This window comes from Pinus tabuliformis, chromosome 5_2 (assembly GCF_031772625.1).
Source record: "Pinus tabuliformis cultivar Carrire ecotype Pingquan chromosome 5_2, CPIR1, whole genome shotgun sequence".
Lineage (NCBI taxonomy): Eukaryota > Viridiplantae > Streptophyta > Pinopsida > Pinales > Pinaceae > Pinus > Pinus tabuliformis.
The window spans coordinates 434752215-434775080 of NC_142306.1; positions in this window are offsets into that span (position 1 = coordinate 434752215).

The following is a 22866-nucleotide window of genomic DNA, read 5'->3' on the forward strand; positions in this document are numbered from 1 at the left end:
CTCGAGATGCAAAGAGAAGAAATAATAAATTATCATCTCACATTAAATGCTATAATTGTCACAATAAGGGTCATTATGCTTGAGATTTCCCCGAAAAGAATAATAGTCCATGCTACAACACTAGAAGTAAAAAAGACTGGTTTGATGATCGAAGAAGAAGAGATGAACGAAGGAATGATCATAATGGAAGAGATGGAATAAGAGGAAGAGATGCTCCTATTGACCATGAAGAAGATCATCATCCCAAAAAGAAGTCAAGATTCTCTAGGTATGAAAGTAATGTGGAAAATCAATATGAATGTATTCTTATTTCTACCCTTAATAGCTCATCTCCTTTGGATTCATGGGATAGTTGGTTGGTTGATAGTGGGGCCACTCATCACTTCTCTAGATATAAGGAAGTTCTCTCTAATTTTGTAGAGAGGGGGTCAAATTTTAAAATTATTCTTGGAGGAAACTCCACTTATCTTGTCAAAGGCTTTGGGTCCATCAAATTTCATTCGAATTTTGGGGAATCTATTTTACTCCATGATGTGATGTATGTGCCAGAATTGAAGAAGAATTTGGTATCAATATCTGCTTTTGAAGACAAAGGGATGAGGGTTTCCTTCATCAAGGGAAATGTTCTTACTTGGCCTTTGGATCACCTATGATAGATGCATTCACTTTGGGATCAAGATATGAAGGACTCTACAGGGTTACTGGAAGACCTCTTCTAGCATTGGTCCATGATACAAATCATCTAAGTGAACTATGGCACTGAAGATTAGCCCACTTACATTATGATGCTCTTCTGAAATTGAAGAAATTTGTCTTTGGTATTCCCAATGTTCAAGGCCAACATGATGGAGTATTTCCAGGTTGTGCTAGCGGGAAGAAGACAAGGGAACCATTCCACTCTAGTAATAACAAAACAAATGACATCCTCCATCTCATTCATTCTGACTTATGTGGTCCGATTCCCTTACATTCTATTGGTGGCCATCTCTAATACATCACCTTCATTACTAATTTATCAAGTAAGACACATATATATCATTTGAAGCACAAGGATGAAGCCTTCAAAATGTTCAAGGTTTTCAAATATTTGGTCGAAAATCAAATAGGAAAGATAATCAAGATATTCAGGTCTAACAATTGTGGAGATTACACTTCAAAAGAGTTCATTGATTTTTGTAATAAGGAAGGTATCAAGAAGGAGACGATTGTTCCCTATACTCCTGAACAAAATGGAGTGGCTAAAAGAAAGAACAAGTCCATTAAAGAAGTTGCACGTGTTATGTTCCATGATCAAAATTTGTTGAAGTTCCTTTGGGGAGAAGCAACAAATGCTGCAATATATGTTCAAAATAGGGTGCCTCATCAAGAATTATACAATAAGACCCCCGAAGAAGTATTCACAAGTGTCAAGACCGATCTTGGTCATCTTCGTATCTTTGGCTTCACCATATACTTTCATGTGCTGAAGGACAAAATAAACAAGTTGAAGGTCACAAGAAGAAAATGTACATTTGTTGGATATTGTGAAAATTCTAAAGCTTCTAAAATATATATTCCTGATCAAAGGAAGGTTTAAATTAGCAAGGATGTAACATTTGATGAATATGATACCCTTGGAAAAGAAAGGGACCTTCCTCTGCCTCCTCCTCCCGAGAAGAAGAATGATGATATGGATATTTTAGATGGTCCTTCCGTGCTTGAATCCGAGACAAATTTTGTTGATGATCACATGGAGCCCATGGATCCCTTAAAGCCTCCTTCATGTGATCCTCCCACCAGAAATAGGCCACTATGGCTTTGTGATACTTTACAATATTAGGAGAGACGTGTTCACATTTGAAGATCATTGAGAGAAAGAAAGAAGCATTGCATGTAGCAGGGATACATTGCAACCATTTGCACTATGATTCAAGATGAACCTCCCACCTTTGAAGAAGCCATAAAAGAACAAGTTTGGAAAGATGATATGGGCAAAGAATAGGAATCAATAATGAAGAATGATGTATGGGATATCGTACAGAGACCGAAGGGAAAATTTGTGGTGACTTAAAAATGGCTATTCAAGATCAAACATGGAGTTGATGGTAGCATTGAGAAATATAAAGAAAGGTTCATGGCTCGAGGATTCTCCAAAAAAGAGGGAGAAGATTATAATGAAATATTCACACCTCTGGCTCGATATACAAGCATTCGTTCAATAATTTCCCTTTCCACAAGTCAAGGGTGGACCCTTCATCAGATGGATGTGAAGATTGCATTCCTCCATGGAATGTTACAAGAAGAAGTGTACATTGAACAACCACAAGGATTTCGAGTAAAGTATCGAAAGGCACATGTTTGCATGTTGAAGAAAGCATTGTATGGTTTGAGGCAAGCCCCTAGAGCATGGTAGACCGACATAGAGAGTTATTTGGTGAAGCTGGGATTCCCAAAAAGCAATGCTGATCCTAACCTCTCATTTAAGTTAGTCCAAGGTATGCCTTTGATTTTGGTTTTATATATTGACAATATATTCTTGATAGGTAGTGAGCCCCTGATGATTGAGTGTAAGAGGGAGATAGCCTCCGAATTCAAGATGAAGGACCTTGGACTCATGCACTACTTTCTAGGCCTTGAGGTGTGACAAAGAATCGGTTTGGCGAATCCATCTAAGTATAGATAATTGATTGGGGCTTTGATGTTCCTAGTGAATACCCATCTAGACATATGCTACACAGTGAATACGTTGAGTCAATTTATGATCGTGCCTCTCCATGCACATTGGATCACTACCAAACACATTTTGATATATTTGCATGGGATGATCACCCTTGGTTTGAGATATTCTACCGGAGATGTTCAACTTCATGGATACACTGATGTTGTCTGGGCAAGAAAGGTTATTGACATGAAGAGTATGTCTAGATGTTATTTTAGCCTTGGATTTGCCATGATATCTTGGATGAGCATGAAGCCAAAATCCATAACATTGAGTACTACTGAGGCAGAGTACATTGACGCTAACATGGCTAGCTATGAAGCAATTTGGTCGAGGAAGCTCTTTAGAGAGCTATTTGAGAAGGCCTTAAACACTACAGTAATATATTGCAACAACATAAGTGGGATCCGTTGGGCAGAAAATTCCGTATTTCATGACAATTCCAAGCACTTAGAGTTTCAATATCACTTCATTTGAGACATGGTGTAGAGAGGAGCCATTAAAATCCCTCATATATCAACATATGAGTAGATTGTAGATATACTCACCAAGGATTTACCAAAAGGCAAGTTCTTGGTGTTCAGAGAGCAACTTGGATTGATGGATGTGACCCCTCCTCATAAGGGGCATCACTAATTGAGAACTAGGAGCTGACTCTTCCCCTTTCCAAATCACCACATTCTCATTATTATATGTACTAAAAAAATATCGATCAATGGCACGAATGATAAATCCATGATTTATCGCCAAAAAATGGACTTTCAATGATTTTGATTTATAAACTTTGGGTTCTATTAGGGTGATACTACACCAATAAATGGAACTCTCCCATGGAACGCTGAGTATGAGAGAGCGCTCTATTAAGGGATAAAGGACTCCACATAATTAGAGGTGGCCTGAAAGTGAGAAAATATACGCCTTGTCTATGCCTTGTCCAAGTGTCTATTTAAGGATGCTTGTAAGCCTCCCCATTTCATGAGTGCCCTCACCTCCATAAATAAGTTGATCTTATGACCCTTAACCATAGGAGTTGATCCGACCCTCAACACTTACTATTCATTTTTTCTAGCGTGAGATATAGATAGACCAAATACAACCCTGTTCGAGAGCTACTCGTTAAGTGAGGAGGATTTTACACACAATCCCTATGGCCGCCGTATATAAATTAGTGACATTTTCTTGAACGAACAACAACTAAGGGTAGTAGACTTACTTACCAAATATGAAATAGACCATTATAAGCTCAGCTCGGGCCCCTATGCAGTGCCGGGGTTTAATAGGCTATTTCAAGATACAACTTACCCCTCTATAGTTCTATTGCAAGATTGAGTAGAGAGGCGAAAAATAGGTGAGGCGAGCCTAGTTCATCTGGCTCGGGCAACTAGGCTAGAGTACTATTTTGACATATTTTTCCAAAGAAACATACCTTACATTCTCTTCATGCCCTAATTAATGAAGTATTAGAACCCATGTAAGAACATTCTCTCTTACTTATTCCTCATGGGAGCCGCCTCAAAATTCTAGTCTAGATATCCAAACATGCCTTGATTACCTTTCTTAATGAGTGAGTGAAACCTTCTTAATGAAGGAGTATGAATGAGGAGTAGGTGAGTTTCCTCCTACTACCTCCTTCTATTCTATGCCTAGATGTATGAGAGTGAGTTTGAATGGCTCCCCTTCGGGGCTTAATGGCACGCCTTTATCCTTCCTCTACTCGCTATATAAGTTCAACCTCTCTAGAATGGGTATATCAATTAAGCCTCTATAGACAAGATATAAGTTTGATTGAATGAATGCGATAGTAGGCATATTTCCTCCCTCTGACTTCTATGTGAGGTATTTCCTCCCTCTACCCTTTATCCTTAATGATTAGCCTAGATGTATGGGCATATGAGTTAATCCATCTTATATTCTTATTAGCCAAGGCTTCTCATATCAATTCAAACTTCCTATTACTAGTCTAACCTTTCTATTACAATCTAAATGAGTGGGTGGGTTTCCTTCCCCTACCTTTATTAGATGAGTTTGAGTTAGATAGTAAGAAAATGAATGACATTTTATTATATGTATGGGTAAATGAGTTAAGATTTCAATTCCTTTGTCTAATCCTTCTTAGAGGAGTGATTGGGTCTCCTTACTCTAACTTCTCTTCTATGCCTAGATGTACTTGTATATCAATTATTCCTTTCTATGACTGTATTTAATCCTTCTTATCTTCCTGTCTAAGATTTATTAAGCCTATCTTAGAGCTACCCCTTCCTAACTTTCTTAGCTTCTTTTTCTAGCTAGCTTATGAGAAAATGAAATAAACTTAATAAGATGATTGGAAATATTAGTCAAAGATTTCCATGCTAATAGTAAGTCTTTATTTCCGCTACTGACTTTCTGCTAAGATTACTGAATGATTATTTTAGTTTTATACAACCTTTCTTACCTTCCTCAAAGATTTTTAGGTTAGTGTGAGCGATCCAGATCTTGGGGGGAGGCACCCAAGATCTCAAAAATTGAAATGCCAGAAGAAAAGAGGAGAACACATAATAGCAAAAGCACATTTTTGTTTATTTAATAAAATAGATAATAACTGTAAAGGGTACATTGTGGTGGACAATCTATCCTTTTACAAAATGTGACTTGTTACTTATAGCCTTATTTGGTTACAATACCATAGGTAAATTCCATGGTTGGGTAAATACCATGAGTCGATGTCACATACAATACCATGGGTGAATGAATACCATGAGTGGATCCCACTTACAATATGGGTGGATGAATACCATGGGTAAATTCCATGGGTGGATGAATACCATGGGTGGATGACTACCATGGGTAGATGCCATTTTCCATTTGGATTAGTGAGGATGATTTAAACCTTTCTACGACTGGCTGAATGGTAAGAAGACGAGTGAAACCTTTCCTTACTATGTGAGGGAGCACGAGTCCCTTTCTTAAAACCATAGATCGTATGTGAGGGAGTAAAACTATTACCTTCCCTAGTTGTATGTGTATGAGTAAGGCTTACTTCCCTTATTTCCCACCTTTATTAATATTGAATTTCTCCTTCCCCTATTAGGGTTTGATTGGTCAAGTTTCACTGCTTGGTTTTGATCCTATTCCTCTTGAACGATTCTTCTCTGTTTCCCCTTTTCCACTATGTTTCTGAAGGGGTTGATGCTTGGCCAACTATGTAACCTACACGAGCAAAGTGGTTCAACCTTAAGGTCTAAGGTATCGCTCTTTGAACAAAATTTCTCTATTCCCATAGGTTGGTGGATATGGATAGCATGAGCAGTGGGCCAATCCTATTCCATCGCTTCAGATGGAACAACCATAAGTCAGGTTCCATAACCATGAGAACCAAGAACGAATGAATGCACCATCCGTCTCGATTCACTTGCATCTCCTAAAAAAACCTTCTATAACGAAGAAAAGGCCGGGGTTTTATTCTTAATATTTGAAGTTCCAAATCAAATATCCCATTCATTTTAAGAAAGTTAGATGAATAGGTCTCATCAATTGGATTAATAGGGAAAATTGTGCTTAATAATTATAATGATATATTCCTCAAGCTGCATAACTACCCACTAAATCAATATTTATTTATGATAATACCAGTCATAGAAATATTATGAAATCTAGGTTCTCTTGGCATTCCAAGATTCAAAGTAATAACTGCAGATATTTGACTGAAATGGGATTGGATAGAGGATGTTGGTGATAGGGAGTAACCTAAATCCATTCCCATAGTCCTCGTCCTTTAATAGAATTGAACCATGTCAGTTTACCTTAACCCTGCCCACCACATTTCATCGAGAATTTAGAACTGTCTCCTACTCGGGGCTAATCAATGAGAAAGAGGTTAGGTATAGAAGGCAAAAATAAAATAAGTATTTTAGTAAATTCTTCTTTTACAATATTTAGACACTCTATTGACTATAGGGAGATCAAAGAAAGTAAGTCCTCGCCAGGCCATATCAAATACTCTAGCCTTACTTACTTACTTACTTACTTATCTCTAGAAATACATTATGCTTCCTATTTTATTTCCTCAATACTTATCTCTACAAATGCATACATCAGTCATGCTATTTCTCTCTCTTTAGTCATGCTATTTCTCTATAGGGTGGGATTCAGTAAAAAATATGGTAGAAGATACTGTGAAATATCTTTGACTCACCCTACCGAAAGGAAATGGAATCGCTATAGAAAATATGGCCAAGGATATAAGTTTTTATGCCACTAACGATTCTATCCCATAGGGTGAGTTAGCGAGGTTATACCACTCATACCATAATGGGAGTGTTTCTATCTTTCCATCAATCTCTCTCAGTAGGAATTGGGAATGAATTCTTGAGCTCAACTGCAATCAATCTGTCAGGCTACCTGAAAACATATGCTAGGGGATTTCTCTAAGTGATAGGATAATATATTATATATATATATATTTGTATAACACTCTCCACCAAACCAATTTGATCAGAGGAGGATCAAAATTCCTCTTGGGACCTTATATTTCCAAGAATGCGCCTTCGCTCGCTCCACTCAGATCAACCACATACATATATTCCATCTCTCTTTTCACTTCATCTAGTATGATGATAGGTGTTGTTACAACCAACATACACATAGGAAACCCTTCAATCCTCAAACCGCCACACTATGCCAATTCTAAAGCCAAGTGTGGAGGGATAGGAATTTAAAGCAACGCTAGGTTATGTCTAGTGCATACATGGGTAGAAGAACTCTACATGTTAGGAAATATACCCATCTTGCGGGGTCCTAGCTATGATCAATAATCCCATCCGCCTACCCATTGGTCTCTACCTACTATGTATATTCCAATCTAGAAAAGTGCGTGCTTCTTCGATTGATCATACAACGCCGAGTGGCCCATTCATTCATTATGATATGATTGAGAAAAATAATTTTGCACTTGAATCTTCCTACCATATAAAAATAATAAGGGAGCGAGAAGCGATTGAAAGCAAGCAGGCATTGCCCCTTCATTTATTTTTATTAAGAAATGATTCAAGGGCATTCATTCCATTCATATCTGGATAGAAAGGAAAATAAGGGAAGTGAGAGAAAATATATTCGTTCATTTCCCATCCCATGTAGGCGATTGATTGAAAAAAAATCCAAGCCTAACTAGGGGTAGGGTCAACATTGGGCAGGTGACAGGTGGGTGACGGGAACGCTAAACTTGAGTGAACATCAACAAGTGACAACACTTCTTCTTCCTTATTCTATGACTACCCTGACAATGAGAAGAAGTGCTAAATGAAGTTGGGGAGTTGTGGAGGAAGTTTTTCATTCAATCTAGCCTCTGTATAGCAGGAAAAATGACCTTATGTAATTCCCTAATGAAAGAGTGAATGTTCTGGAAGGAAATGCTACATACCTTATGACTTAGATTACTCCACTTGAAAACTTCCACATGACTCCAAGTCATAATCATTCAAATATTACAGTTGGAATATTTTCATTTCAGTGATAAAATGACCTAATCAAGAAGGATGGGTTCTAAACCCACCTCTTACATCCTTCTCTCGAGGGAGCCTTGTTCCTAATTCCTTTACTAATGTAAATGTAAAATTACTAAATTAGGCAATTGTGATCATAATAACCTCATAAAGAGTTAAAAGACTTACCTAATAAGGCAAGGAGTTAGTCGTTCTAATACTGATTGCCTTAATTGGTCATTAGAAGGACTGACTGATTGAGATATTATATATGTTTCCATAAAAAAACTAATCAAACCCAAATCAACCTAATAATCAAGCTTTTCCTAACCTATTTCCTCAACCACAATCGAGAGAATCAGGTTCACACACTGTAAGGGAAGGCTTGTAGATTTTTTCCCCTTCTCCTCCCTTTTTAGGGGCTGCCACACAAGGAAATGAAAAGTTTAAGGTAGATTGATGTTTAATGGCATTCATTGCAGGCTCAAGTGACTATATTTACTTCCTCTAAAGCCTTCATTTATCTCGACGGTGAGGGATTGAGATAGAGGGCTCCCGGGGTTGGGGGATCTCTGGACAATAGGGTCATAGATGTTGCTCCCCTATTTGTTATCCATAAGGTTGGAGATGTTTCTACCTTATATTGGTATTTTAAAAGTATACCCCAATTGGAATCATACCCACAAGCTAGACTTGTTGGGATTACTTCTCCCCGTTTGACCTACAGGAGTGTACTTGGGGTCACAACCCAAGCTGGTTATAATGCAGGTGTTCTACCACATGACTCTTGAGGGTCATTATTTGGAATATCAGTGCGAAATAGGATGGGTTGATATGTTCTCCCCTATATCACCTATTTCTCTATATGGGGTTGTAAATGTTTATCCCCCCCATGAGATTTTGGTTTGAGATGTGCTCCCTGATGTGGTTTTAGGTTGAGATGTGCTCCTTGATATTATTTTTGAATTGAGATGTGCTCTTCGATGATGTAGAGGGTGGTATATTTATCTCCCCAATGATTCTTCTTCTTTATATTCGAGAATGTTTCAGTAGATAGACTTGATCAGAGATGGGACATGATATGATGACATGATATACGTGCCATGATGCAGGTGGAATTCTCCCTAGTTGAGAGGGAGTCTTAAAATTGGCAACTAGGTCAAAATTCCACTTTGGAAAGCTAATTTGATGGAGATGATGATTTCGTTGAATTCCTATTTTTGAGAGGACCAAAATTGACCTAAATATCATCAAATTTGGACAAGGGAAAGTGTACTTATGAAGAAAATCCCACATATGCACATTTGGATAGGTTGACCCTAATGGTAAATTGGTCACCCTTGGAAGCCTAGAAATACAAGTTACCTCAAGCTCATTTGGATATCACCAAGAATCTTCTTCTTCTCTTCTTCATTGGTTGGTTCACACAAGTATGAGGTTGGGTCAACAAAAGAAGCCTAGAAATACAAGTTACCTCAAGCTCATTTGGATGTCACCAAGAATATTCTTCTTCTCTTCTTCATTGGTTGGTTCACACAAGTCTAAGGCTGGGTCAACAAAAGAAGTTCACAAAGGTCTAAAATTATAGGGTTCAAAGCTCGCATCTGTTTTTAGGGTTTTAGGTTACAGTCACTGGCTTGCCAAAGGATAAATTCGACTACATTCACTGGCTTGCAGGCTCAAGGGAGAAACTGGAAGCCTTCAGTTGCTTGCACAACTCCTCCCTATGACTGGAAATATTGATCGTTGACTGAAGTTGACAGCAATTAACCACAAACAAGAAAAGTTGTCTCTGATATATATTGATACTGGAAACATATTTCTAAATGTTATTGGATTATTTTGTTGGATGATATTGTATTAGGTTCATTGTACTATCTGTTGAACATTTTAAGACAATCTAGTAGAAGAATAATTTCAAAGGCTTCCCCCTTTTGGGGCTTTCCCTTGGTATTTGATTAAACCTGGTTTCTCTTGCTGATGTCTTGATTGTCTCCTTTCTCACTGCATTTATTGTTCTATCTTCATTTATTGTTGTATTGAATTTGTAAGATACAACCAATCAACATGAGTCCCCATAACATTTGTTGAGCTGAAGCACCACCTTTTATTTGCACCAATACTCACATTTCCAAACCTACAACAACCATTTGAAATTGAGACCAATGCCTCTAACTATGCTAATCGTTTAGTTCTCACCTAGCAAGGGCATACAATGGCTTATCACAATGAGACACTTTATGACACAATTTGGAAATACCCCATCTAGGATAAGGGGATGTATTCCATTGTGCAGGCTTGATGACAACAAAAACATTACATCCGGGGGAAGGAGACCATCATCCACACAGATCACTGACCCCTACAATTTATACATACCTAAGAGAAGTTGCAAAATTATCACCATGAGAAGTGGTCCACATATATGTAAAAATTCCATTTGAATATCAAATATAAGAAGGGAAGTACCAGTCATGTCGTAGATTGCCTCATTCAACCACCGACTATAGCACTGATCAATGTTCTCAATTATTGTGGCCATGAGACCTCTGGATGGATGCAACTATATAAAAATGATCTAGATTTCGCTGCCACATACCAGATGTTAGTGGATGGCAAGAAAGTTACAGACGTCCACCTCCAGGATGCATTATTATGCTAATTGAGACACCTTTCTGTTCCTTCAAGCGAGCGAGCCAAGTTTATTTTAGAGGCGCACTATAGTTGGGTTGCAAGAAACTTTGGTGTGGAGAAAATGGTGGCCATACTTTATAAGTATTTTTATTGGCCAAATATTTGACAAGATGTTAGAAAATACATCAAATCCTTCACTACCTGTGCCATCGCCAAGCCAACTATTAAGAAGCAATGTCTGTATACTCCTCTGCCTACTCTTAGACAACCTTGGGAATCCATTTCCATGGAATATATGTCTAACCTTCCTTCTACCAAGCATGGCAACGACTATGTATTTGTGGTCATCGACAAATTTTCTAAGATGGCCATATTGGCTTCCTACAAGAAGATTATCACAACATAGGCCATTGCTAGACTCTTCTTTTACGAGTGTGGGTACATTTTTGGATCTCACAGACCATTATATCAGATTGGGATAGGAGGTTCCTAAGTGCATTTTGGTTGAACCTTTGGTCATTGTTGGACACCAAGCTCACCAAATCAACTGCATTCCACCCCTAGAATAATGGCCAGACAGAGGTCATCGACACAATGAATGTGCACATACTACACATGTACAAATATAAGCATATGAACAAGGGATGAGAGTATTCCCTATGTGTAAAACAAATATAAAAGAGATCTCTATAACTCAACTGACCACAACCCCTTTGAAGTAGACCTGGGATTTCAACCATTATGTCGATGTTGCACTACCTTTTGCAACTACACAGGAAGAATCTGCCCATGTTCAGTCTGAGGCTGATAAAGCCACTAGGTTTATTGAGTACATTCATCACATTTGCTAATAGGTTCATGACATCCTGGGGAAATCTAATTCCAAATACAAACAATGACATGATCAACATTAGGTGCCCCATAAGTTTCAGGTGGGCGATAAAGTTTTCTTATATCTATAGAAAGAGTGCCTTGCTGGAGCACATCGTAAGCTTCAACTAATATGATATGGGCCTTATACCATCACCAAGGCTATAAGAGACAACATTTTCAAGCTCAACCCCCCCATTCCATTGCTTTCAACCCATATTCAATGTGGACCACCTTGGACCATATTTTCCACCATTGATTGACACATCATACATTGCTGAGTAGTCGACACCAACATAGATCAAACTGGATTATATTGAACAAGCCAAAAATTATTATATCCTGGACACATAGATCAATAACAATTGAAAATAGAGGATCCAACTATATCGATTTGTCAAATTTGGCCAACTCTTGCACCAGGGCAAGTAGCTCACTAGGGACCAAGTTCAATAGAAATTTCCCCATATCATTGAGGCACTCAACACAATGGGTACCATTGCTTTCTAAGGGGGGAGGAATGATATAGGTGGATATTGGTGGCCACCCACCTGTTCCACTTGGACCCCCAACACTGTTTCTGTTAGTTTCCTTAATTGTAGCATAATTTACTATTTTGGGCAGTTTTTTCGGGTCCTAGACTTTCAGAGCCATTTTGAGGTCCTAATTTTTTTTTTTGGAAAATGATCAAACATAAAGTTGTGGTAGAATTTTTTAGTTGAAAGTTATAGTCCTCTGATAGATATTTCTAACGAGATATCGTACGCGTCAAATGAAGATCGTATGTGAAAGTTACGACATTGGGAAGTTGGAGTACTAACTAACCCCAACGAGGCCCACAAACTTTTGGTGTTTCATCTCCCAGGGTTAGGTTTTTTGATGTTTTGGGTTTTACTTTGTTTATTAATAATAAAGAAGCCTATAAGCCTCATTTTAACACAATTCAGAGGCATGTAGCCGCCACATCTCTTCTTAGAGATAAACTAGCATCGCCCGAGCTAGTTTATTTCCATTCTGCATGTAAACAATTTTCAGTATTTTGTTATCAATGAATTGGAGTTAAATTTTCACTGTAGCTTTGTGATTTTGTTTAAATATGAATTTCATTTTGTTCTTGCATAAATCTGGATCATAGATCCATCAAAATGTGTATCAAATCTAGAGTATCATCAACATAAAATCAAAGAAGAGTGTAGTCATCAAGAATTAACCTACCACAATATGGAAGAAGAAGGATACGTAGGTGAAGTGTGGGATCGCCCTATGCACTTTGGATGATCATAGATGATGGTATATAGATAGTGGTTGTTCCCATCATATGTCTGGGGACAAGATCATTTTTCTTTCCTTGAGGAAGACCAAATATGGCCATGCCATTCTTGGAGACAATACACCTGCTACGGTGTTGTGAAAAGGAAAGACTACTCTTGGTGATGAGAAGACTAATGAAATTGATGTATTACTGGTAGAAGGATTGAAGAATAACTTCCTCAATGTGAGTTAGATAGTTGGTCAAGGAAAGGAAGTAATATTCAACTCCAAAGGGTGCTACATTAGGAAAGAGAAGTGAAAGAGAATAGTTACAAGAGGAATCAAGACCCTATATAATGTGTACATGTTGAAGGGAAGAGTGAGAAGAAGAAAGAGATTGAGGAAAATCTATTCCTCTTCACATTTCAAGTAGGAGAAGTTAATTCCCACTATAGTAAAATACTTTCAGATGTATTCACAAAAGACTATAGAAGTTCGTGTGAGGCTTGCATAACTTAAAGGGGAGTGCATCGAATCATGATGAGTTGTGGAGATTAGCAACAGTAGCAACATGGTGTATTTGAGAGTCTACAATGCACAATCAATATTCAATATCAACAAACGGTGAGAAGGTATAATAACCTCAGGGGGTGCTATTCCTGCAACTAGGGTTTCAAGGCTGTATCGTTATTTTATTTTGTTTTCGTTCATTATTTTGTAGCAGATGCTCATATTGTATTCACGAGCGAAAATGCATGTGAACAACCTTGTTGTACTTGTAATCATATCATTTTTTAGTTGCTAGCATAGTCCTTATTTTGGAGAGAGCACTTGTCTCTAGCATGCATAGGAGTCTTGGTTCAACAATGTATGGAAGAGTGAGCCAATTGTGTCTTGACATGCATAGCAGTGGATCGATTGTTGCTGTGATAATGACCCTCCAATTTTTTTTTCCTATTCAATTTTGGAGCCTACATGAGCTGTTGTTTCAAGTTATCTTGTGTTGTCTTCTTAGTTTTTCATGTTTTTCTAAGTGTTGACCATCCTTGCAGTGTCACTTTTCCTCCTAGGTCAAAGAAGTGTTGCCTTATTATCTTTGAAAGTGCTTGTGTCATGTTTCTAAAAGATAGGAAAATCACTAGCTTTCTTTGAATTAGTGTTAGATTTTCTTCACTTGACATGCATATCACACAAAAGAAAGAAAGCACATTATTTTCTCCTAGATAAAGCGCACATGCCAAATATATTAGTCACAAAAGTAATGTTGGAAGAAACTATGCCCTCCCAATCATGAGCACACTTCTAATTCTCAATGGAGTGCACTTCGTTCACTTAGTTGAGCGCACTCCTTATCCACAAGGAGAGCACACTCCTTGTTATCAATGAATACACCCTTCTAGTCTTAAAATATAGTGCACTTCTTGTCAATAGAGACTGCGCCCTCTTGTTCCTCATACATGCACCCTTCTTTCTCTGCATGGTGAGTGCACTCCTAGAAAATAGGGGCCCTCTCCACTTCAAGTAACTAACTCATTCATCAATCAACAAGTGGTGATCATGCATGAACTTCTTTGTATGTGAATTATTTTATAAGTTGCCCAATTCATCATTCATTCTCATTATCATTGTTCACTCTAGGATGAGTGCATTTTTTTCACCACAAGGAGTTCTCCTTAAATCTTGATCACAAGTGTATGGATTCTTTGTAAGTTTTGCACAATGTCATTTTTTATTGCTTTTGTAATTTTTTGATCTAGGAGGATATTGGTGGCCACCCACCTATTCCACTTGGACCCCCACAATTGTTTCTTTCATTTTTTCAGTTTCCTTAATTGTAGCATAGTTTACTATTTTTGGATTTTTTTTTTTAGGTTGTGAACTTTCAGAGTCATTTTGAGGCCCTAAACAACGCTTTTTTTTGGCAATATTCTATCTTGGTGATTTCATTGAAATCGTGTTTTCAGTTGCAGTCCGCAGAGAGATATTTCCAACGAGGTATCATGTGCATCAAACAAAGATAATGTGACCAAGTTATGACCCCGGGAAGTTGGCTGCCCAACTAAACCCAATGGGGCCCATAAACTCTTTGATCAGGAGCTCAGGACCAAGTGTTGTAAAATGGTCAAAAATGAAAGTGCTTAAAACTGATTTGAACCTAAACGAATAGATAGAGCTCGTCTTCTTGATTTCGACACCACAAACGGTTCGAAAAAAGGTCGCCGTATGAGAAAGTTATGCTAAAAACAAAATCGCCCAATAACCCTTAATTTTTGAATATTTTTCAAAAAAAAATATTAAAAAAAGGATATTCCGCAGAATATTCTTTTGAATATTCCATCTGGGCAGCCAATCACAGGTTGCCACGTGGCAGGCCCAGAGGGCGCCACGTGGCCCAAGGTGACATCAGCATTATGTTGGGCATTGTTAAAATTTTGGGCGGAGAGTGGAATTGAACACAAGACCTCCCGCGGAACAGGCCGAAGTCTTACCACTGAGCTACAAAGGTGGGACACGTTATGTTGGCCTGAGAAAATTGATTTGAACGTTAAATTTTGTTTTGGCGGGCAACGAAGGGGGCCAGCCCCTAAGGGCCAACCCCCTTATCATGTGTCCTCACGCCCGGGACCATGGGTTCCTCCCTTAACCGCCGGCACGAACTCCAACGCAAACCACCAGTTGAGATTCCCAGTCACATGCGTGCTGAATGCGGAGTTAACTAACAGTCAAGTTGGCGGAATATTGGCGGAGCGCCAAATTTGGGCGGTCCCGCCATAATTGGCGGACCTATCTGGACCTCCACTACAGTTAGCTGGAGTGATTTTAGGCCAAATTGGAGGAAATCTTCAATGAGCCATAAATTTGGCTAGGAAAGTCCTTTTTGGACGATTTTTTTTTTTTGATTTTGGGTATCTTCGACCTTCTAAAGCCATTGGCACAGGTTTCACAGCCATTTGAGGTCGTTTGCAGGTGTTTTTGCTTCGTGGAAGTTCCAAGAGCCACCAGGGCCAAATTAGTTTGGGAGCTGCATTGGGAATTGTGCAGCCAGTGAATGTGGAACGAAGGTCATTCCTGAAGGTTTTCAGCATTTTGAATCCATTTCTACAGCTTTTTTTTCTTTTTTAGGTATTCTTCTCACTTTTTAGCTTCAGGGAAGCTTTCAGGGCCACCAGGGCCATTTCAGTGCTTGAGCTGTTTGGGGGCTATGTTCATCCATTTTTGGTGATTCAAAAGCCTATGTCTACTATTTTCGACCTTCTCAGTCTAATGGCAGAGGTTTCAAAACCAATTGAGGTCATCTTCACCTCGAAATTCTCCATGCAAGTTTAAAGGGCCACTAGGGCCAATTCAGGAAAGTACTGTAGAAGGTACAATTTCACTGTTTAGTGTTTGGGAAAGAGCATGTTTAGCTAATTCCTATCTTCTGATTCTGTATTTACAATCAGATCTGTCTTTTGAGACACTCATATTATTGTATTAGCCTTTGTAGCATTTTTAATACAAGAGGACCAGCCTAGTTTGAGAGGCTTGGTCCAACAGAGGTAGCCCAGGAGGGGTGAACTGCTTCATCATTTTGATGTCTTTATTTGCTGAAGATGATATGCTAAACAAAACTGATATAAAGTATTAAACAAAAAATATACATAACTTGCATACACACATAATCACCTATTCAGCTGCAGAAAGTTATTTGTCTTATTCCGCAAGACATCAAACTTCAAGTATGTGTATGTCAAAGACTTCTAAGTGTTTACTTCATTATTTCTTTAGGCAGAGCCTGTAGAGGGCCAGGTAGCCTCTGGAACTCATCCTCTCTTTAGAGGTGACATGTCCGGTGAATGCCCCTACAGTATATCTCTGTATAAGAAATAAGAAGTTTTCACATTTTTAGAGGTCACTTGGAGTGTATAACTCACATTTGAAATTATGGGAAATGTATACCTTGCACCCTTAAACAAGTACATTCCATTTCAGATCAGATGGTATTAGAGCACTAGGTTTGCTTGACTGACATCACTAGCTTGATTGTGTAGCTTGAAAGGTGCCTTAAGCAATGTTGAAGATTGACTGCTTTATTATTCTGCAAACTACTTGTTGTTTGAGTTGTTGAAGCTCTTTTGTTCATTTTTATAATGACAACTTCCATAAGTGAGTTCTCAAAATCATCCTCCTTCACAAGATTTTTTGATGAAGGCTTGAAGCAAGAATTTTTCATCATGATGAATATGGTGAGAGAAATGTATGAGGATGAAAGAAAGAGCTCTAGACTTCAAGAGCAGTTGAATTCCATGAGGGAAGAGAAGCAGTTGCTTTCTGACCAATTGCAGGAAATGGAAGGCCAACTTCATATTGCAAACATGAATCTGGAAAGGATGCATGAGTTGGATACACAAATCCTTGTTACCAAAGAAGCCTTAGCCAAGTATCAGCTTGAAGAAGAGGTAAACAATTCTAGTTTGTCTTCAAATTCTTATAAGAATGTTTATGTTGGTCCTTTTGAGAAACATACCAGAGGCATAGGGTCCAAGTTGATGTCCAAAATGGGATATGAAGGAAAAGGATTGGGCAAACATGCATAGGGTATAGTTGAGCCAATAATGGTTGAGGTAAGGCCTAAGTATTTGGGTCTTGGCTATGGACAATCTTATGGAGAAAGTTCCAAAGCAGCCATGAAGGCAATTGAAACAGTTCCTAGAAGGAGTTTCATTTCAAGTTCTCTATCTCAAGGTTGTAAAGGTTGTATCCTTGATGAGTGTAATAGTTTGAAACATACCTTGCAAGAAGAAGGTGTGCATAAGCATGCACTTGAACAAGAGAATTGTGAAATCTCTAAAACCATTGATGGGACTGATAGTGTTCCAAAGGGAGCTTCTTCTTCGTTTGATTCACCTCCTCATGAAGGTATTGAAGGTGAAAGAGAAAGGTATAAATCTGATTTCAATCATATTTCCTTTGATCATGTAAAGCATGGAAAATTTCCACATAAGCATTGGAAAAGAATTGCATGTTCTTTTTGTGGTTTTGTTAACCATAGTGTTTCTAGATGTTGGAAAAGAATGGCAACATACAGGAAACTTTTGAAGGAAAGGAGGCAAGAAGCCAAAGTTCCATTGAACAATGCAAATCATGCTGTCAAGAAGATGAACATGTGTTGCACTTATTTCCATAAGCATGGACATACTGCTAAAAGGTGTTGGACTCTGAATCCAACAATGCTTCCACGAAAGTTGAAGAAATTGGAGAAAGAGTATGGCAAGAATGGGAAGGAAGTTTCCATCATTGATATGTGTAAGGATGATACACATGTTGATATCGATGTGCAGTTAAAGGAAGCGCCTTTGAAATGGATTGGTAAGAAATGGTTAGAATTCTTATCCAATTAAAGTTGCATGTCTTTTGATTGAATGCATTTCTTTGTTAAGGGAATGCAAGTTGTAGGATGGAAAGGCTGAGTATGAGACTCACTCTATCACAGCGAAAGTTATATTCATTTCAGCTTTGAAAGTACATGTACATGTGATCGAGGATATTGTACTTATGATTGTACTTAAGAGAAAGTTGAAGGATAAACTGCATGCATGAGAATGATATGCATGAGCACAGGGATCATGATGATTTCCTTGTATTTTAAACATGTATGTGTGATTAACTTGAAGGGTTGATTAATTTGTTTTTAACCATGCATGTAATGTAATATTGACTTGGAAAAAGTTAATTTGATCTCCAAGATTGTAAAGAGGAGAAATGATGAAGTGTTTCATCTTTGTAAAAGCCTTCTCATTTGGGAGGCAGCTCTTCTTCTGGAGCGGAGGTGCCATGGATGGGCATCATGACAGCTGGCAAGCCCACATGTTCAGGGGAATATTTCAGCTCATATATCAGCAAGTTTCATTGCTGGTTCCTGCAATTTCAGATTTGTCTGGCGAAAGAACTTGGTCGGGATTCGACGAGTACTTGGCTTATGCAGCAAAAAGTCGCCATGACGACAGTTGGCAAGGCAGGACATTTTGGCATCAATATGCTCTTTTGGCTGAACGGAAGAGGATATTTCTATTCCTCAAGTGCTGTATAGTTCAGTTCAGAGATTCAGTAAGCTTTTGGGGACCAAAAACCTTCTCATTTGGGAGGTGTGATCAGGAGCTCAGGACCAAGTGTTGTAAAATAATCAAAAATGAAAGTGCTCAGAACTGATTTAAACCTAAAAGACCAGATAGAGCTCGTCTTCCTAATTCTGGCACCACAAACGGTTCGAAAAAAGGTCGCCGTATGAGAAAGTTATGCCAAAAACAAAATCGCCCAATAACCCTTAATTTTTGAATATTTTTCAAAAAAATATATTAAAAAAAGAATATTCTGCAGAATATTCTTTGGAATATTCCATATGGGCATGTTTCCACGTGGCAGGCCCAGAGGGTGCCACGTGGCCCAGGGTGACATTAGCATTATGTTGGGCATTGTTAAAATTTTGGGCGGAGAGTGGAATTGAACACAAGACCTCCCACGGAACAGGCCGAAGTCTTACCATTGAGCTACAAAGGTGGGACACGTTATGTTGGCCTGAGCAAATTGATTTGAACGTTAAAGTTTGTTTTGGCGGGCAACGAAGGGGGCCAGCCCCTAAGGGTCAACCCCCTTATCATGTGTCCTCACGCCCGGGACCGTGGGTTCCTCCCTTAACCGCCGACACGAACTCCAACGCAAACCACCAGCCGAGATTCCCGGTCCCATGCGCGCTGAATGCGGAGTTAACTAACAGTCAAGTTGGCAGAATATTGGTGGAGTGCCAAATTTGGGTGGTCCCGCCATAATTGGCGGACCTATCTGGACCTCCACTACAGTTAGCTAGAGTGATTTTAGGCCAAATTGGAGGAAATCTTCAATGAGCCATAACTTTGGCTACGAAAGTCCTTTTTGGATGATTTTTTTTTTTATTTTGGGTATCTTCGACCTTTTAAAGCCATTGGCATAGGTTTCACAGCCATTTGAGTTCGTTTTCAGGTGTTTTTGCTTCGTGGAAGTTCCAGGAGCCACCAAGGCCAAATTAGTTTGGGAGCTGCATTGGGAATTGTGCAGCTAGTGAATGTGGAACGAAGGTCATTCCTTAAGGTTTTCAACATTCTGAATCCATTTCTACAGCTCGTTTTTCCTGTTGAGGCATTCTTCTCACTGTTTAGCTTCAGGGAAGCTTTCAGGGCCACTAGGGCCATTTCAGTGCTTGAGCTGTTTGGGGGCTATGTTCATCCATTTTTGGTGATTCAAAAGCCTATGTCTGCTATTTTCAAGCTTCTGAGTCTAATGGCAGAGGTTTCAGAACCAATTGAGGTCATCTTCACCTCAAAATTCTCCATGCAAGTTTAAAGGGCCACCAGGGCCAATTGGGGAAAGTACTGTAGAAGGTACAATTTCACTGTTTAGTGTTTGGGAAAGAGCATGTTTAGCTAATTCCTATCTTCTGATTCTGTATTTACAGTCAGATCTGTCTTTCAAGACACTCATGTTCTTGTATTAGCCTTTGTAGCATTTTTAATACAAGAGGACCAACCTAGTTTGAGAGGCTTGGTCCAACAGAGGTAACCCAGGAGGGGTGAACTGCTTCATCATTTTGATGTCTTTATTTGCTGAATATGATATGCTAAACAAAACTGATATAAAGTATTAAACAACAAATATACATAACTTGCATACACACATAATCACCTATTCAGCTGCAGAAAGTTATTTGTCTTATTCCGCAAGACATCAAACTTCAAGTATGTGTATGTCAAAGACTTCTAAGTGTTTACTTCATTATTTCTTTAGGTAGAGCCTGTAGAGGGCCAGGTAGCCTCTGGAACTCATCCTCTCTTTAGAGGTGACATGTCCGGTGAATGCCCCTACAATCTATCTCTGTATAAGAAATAAGAAGTTTTCACATTTTTAGAGGTCACTTGGAGTGTATAACTCACATTTGAAATTATGGGAAATGGATACCTTGCACCCTTAAACAAGTACATTCCATTTCAGATCACTCTTGGTGTTACATCTCCCCGGGTTAGGATTTTGGTTGTTTAGGGTTTTGTCTTATTGTTCGATAATAAAAAGGCCCTTGAGCCTCATTGTAACTCAGTTCAGAGGCATGTAGCCGCCACATCTCTTCTCAGAGATAAGCTACCATCGCCCGAACTAGTCTCATTTCCATTCTGTTTGTAAACATATTTCATTATTTTATATTAATGAAAGGAAGCGTTATTTCTGCTGCATCTTTGTATTTATGGTTATATCTGTAATTTGTTGCATTCCTATTTAAATTTGTATCATTTTTAGTGGCGCTTTTGTTTTCCTTAGTGGAATTTCAATCTGTTTTCACATACAATATCATTTTCATCCATACTTCCTCTTACAACTGTCATCTTGCTGTTACAAGTGGCATTTCTAGAAACTCTTCACATTCCATGACCTTTCACCCTCTAGTCATGATTGTGATTGAACTTATAAACACTTGCAGACCTTGTCTTTCATTGTTAATGTGTTCTTAACTTGTTGTTGGCCTTCACTTAGTTTTTTTGAGCCCATCTTTGTGCAGGGTACACTTCTGGAAAACAAGGAACCTCTGTCCATCGAAACTATGCCCAACAGAAGAAGCCTCCTTTCAGAGCACACTTTTGAGAGACATATACCCTATGTGTTTGAAAACTGTGCCCAACGAGCAAGAAAATCCTCTTAAGAGAACATGGCACGTTGTTAAGAAATAGTCGAGCATCCTTGTCCACTATTACTGTGCCCTGTTCCCTCAATGGCTCTTCCTGGTGCACTGAGCACTCTCAAGCAACAATGCGTCCCCTCCTTCTCCCTTGTGACTGTGCCCTATGCCCAAGCAGTCTCTCTATCTCTCTCTCTCTCTCTCTCTCTCTTCATGAGCGCATAATACATTCTCAAGCCTCAGTCAGGCCTTATTTGTCCATTGTTGTCTTGACATGCACAGTCTTCCTTGTCTTGGTGCAATGCATACTTCTTGTAGCTAGTTTAGTTATTTCATCTCACCTGTGATAGGCTTGTGCTCCCAGTTTACCCATTCCTTCCTTAATCACTGTCTTTTGAATAGTTTTCATGTGATAGTTAGGGGATTCCTTAAAACTAATTATTGCTCACCATGAGTAATTTCCAATTTCAGGTGCTACAGATACAACATACATCACTCTCTCATCATCTGCCGAGACAAGTCTCCTACCACTTGTCAAGCTACATCAAAATAAATCTTAGAAGCTAGTACTAAGGAGGCAAAGGAAATTACTAAGCCAATTATTATTATTCTTTTAGACACACAATTCTTCATTAATAAATCCTTCAAGGTCTCATGGAAGGACATCAAAGATGCTTTCATGCAAAAGCAATTCCCAGAAGACTTGGAAGACATGGAAGTTTACATAAACATCAAGAGGTCCAAGATACACAAAGTTGCATGCAGATTCCTAGTGATTCCTTGTGAAGAAGCTATCGAATTGATCCTGTTACACATGCATAGCAAGAATCAGGTCCTTAGCAGCGAAAGTGGGAATGAGATTTCCACTTACCATCCACATGACATACATTCATATTACAATATGGGAAGACCATGGGAGTACACGATAACACAATTTTATACAATTTGGGAAAATCTTAATACCAAGGAAGTTATAAAATCCTAGTGCCAAGACCCTATAAAATTCCACTAGAGACCAACTACAGTTTACCAGACTAAATATTTGAGGAAGGTCTTCCAGTATCTCATAATGATAAACTACAAACTATATGGACAAAGGAATGCATAGTACTTTGAGGAGACTTGTATTTTTTTGCTCAACTTGATTGTTTCAAGAGGTAAAATTTTCAATTGGGTAGATATCCTCTACCATGAACTATAGCTTCACATATAGTAGGCCAAAACAACATTACAACCCAAACAAGCACCATAATTTTACATGTACACTTGATTACTGA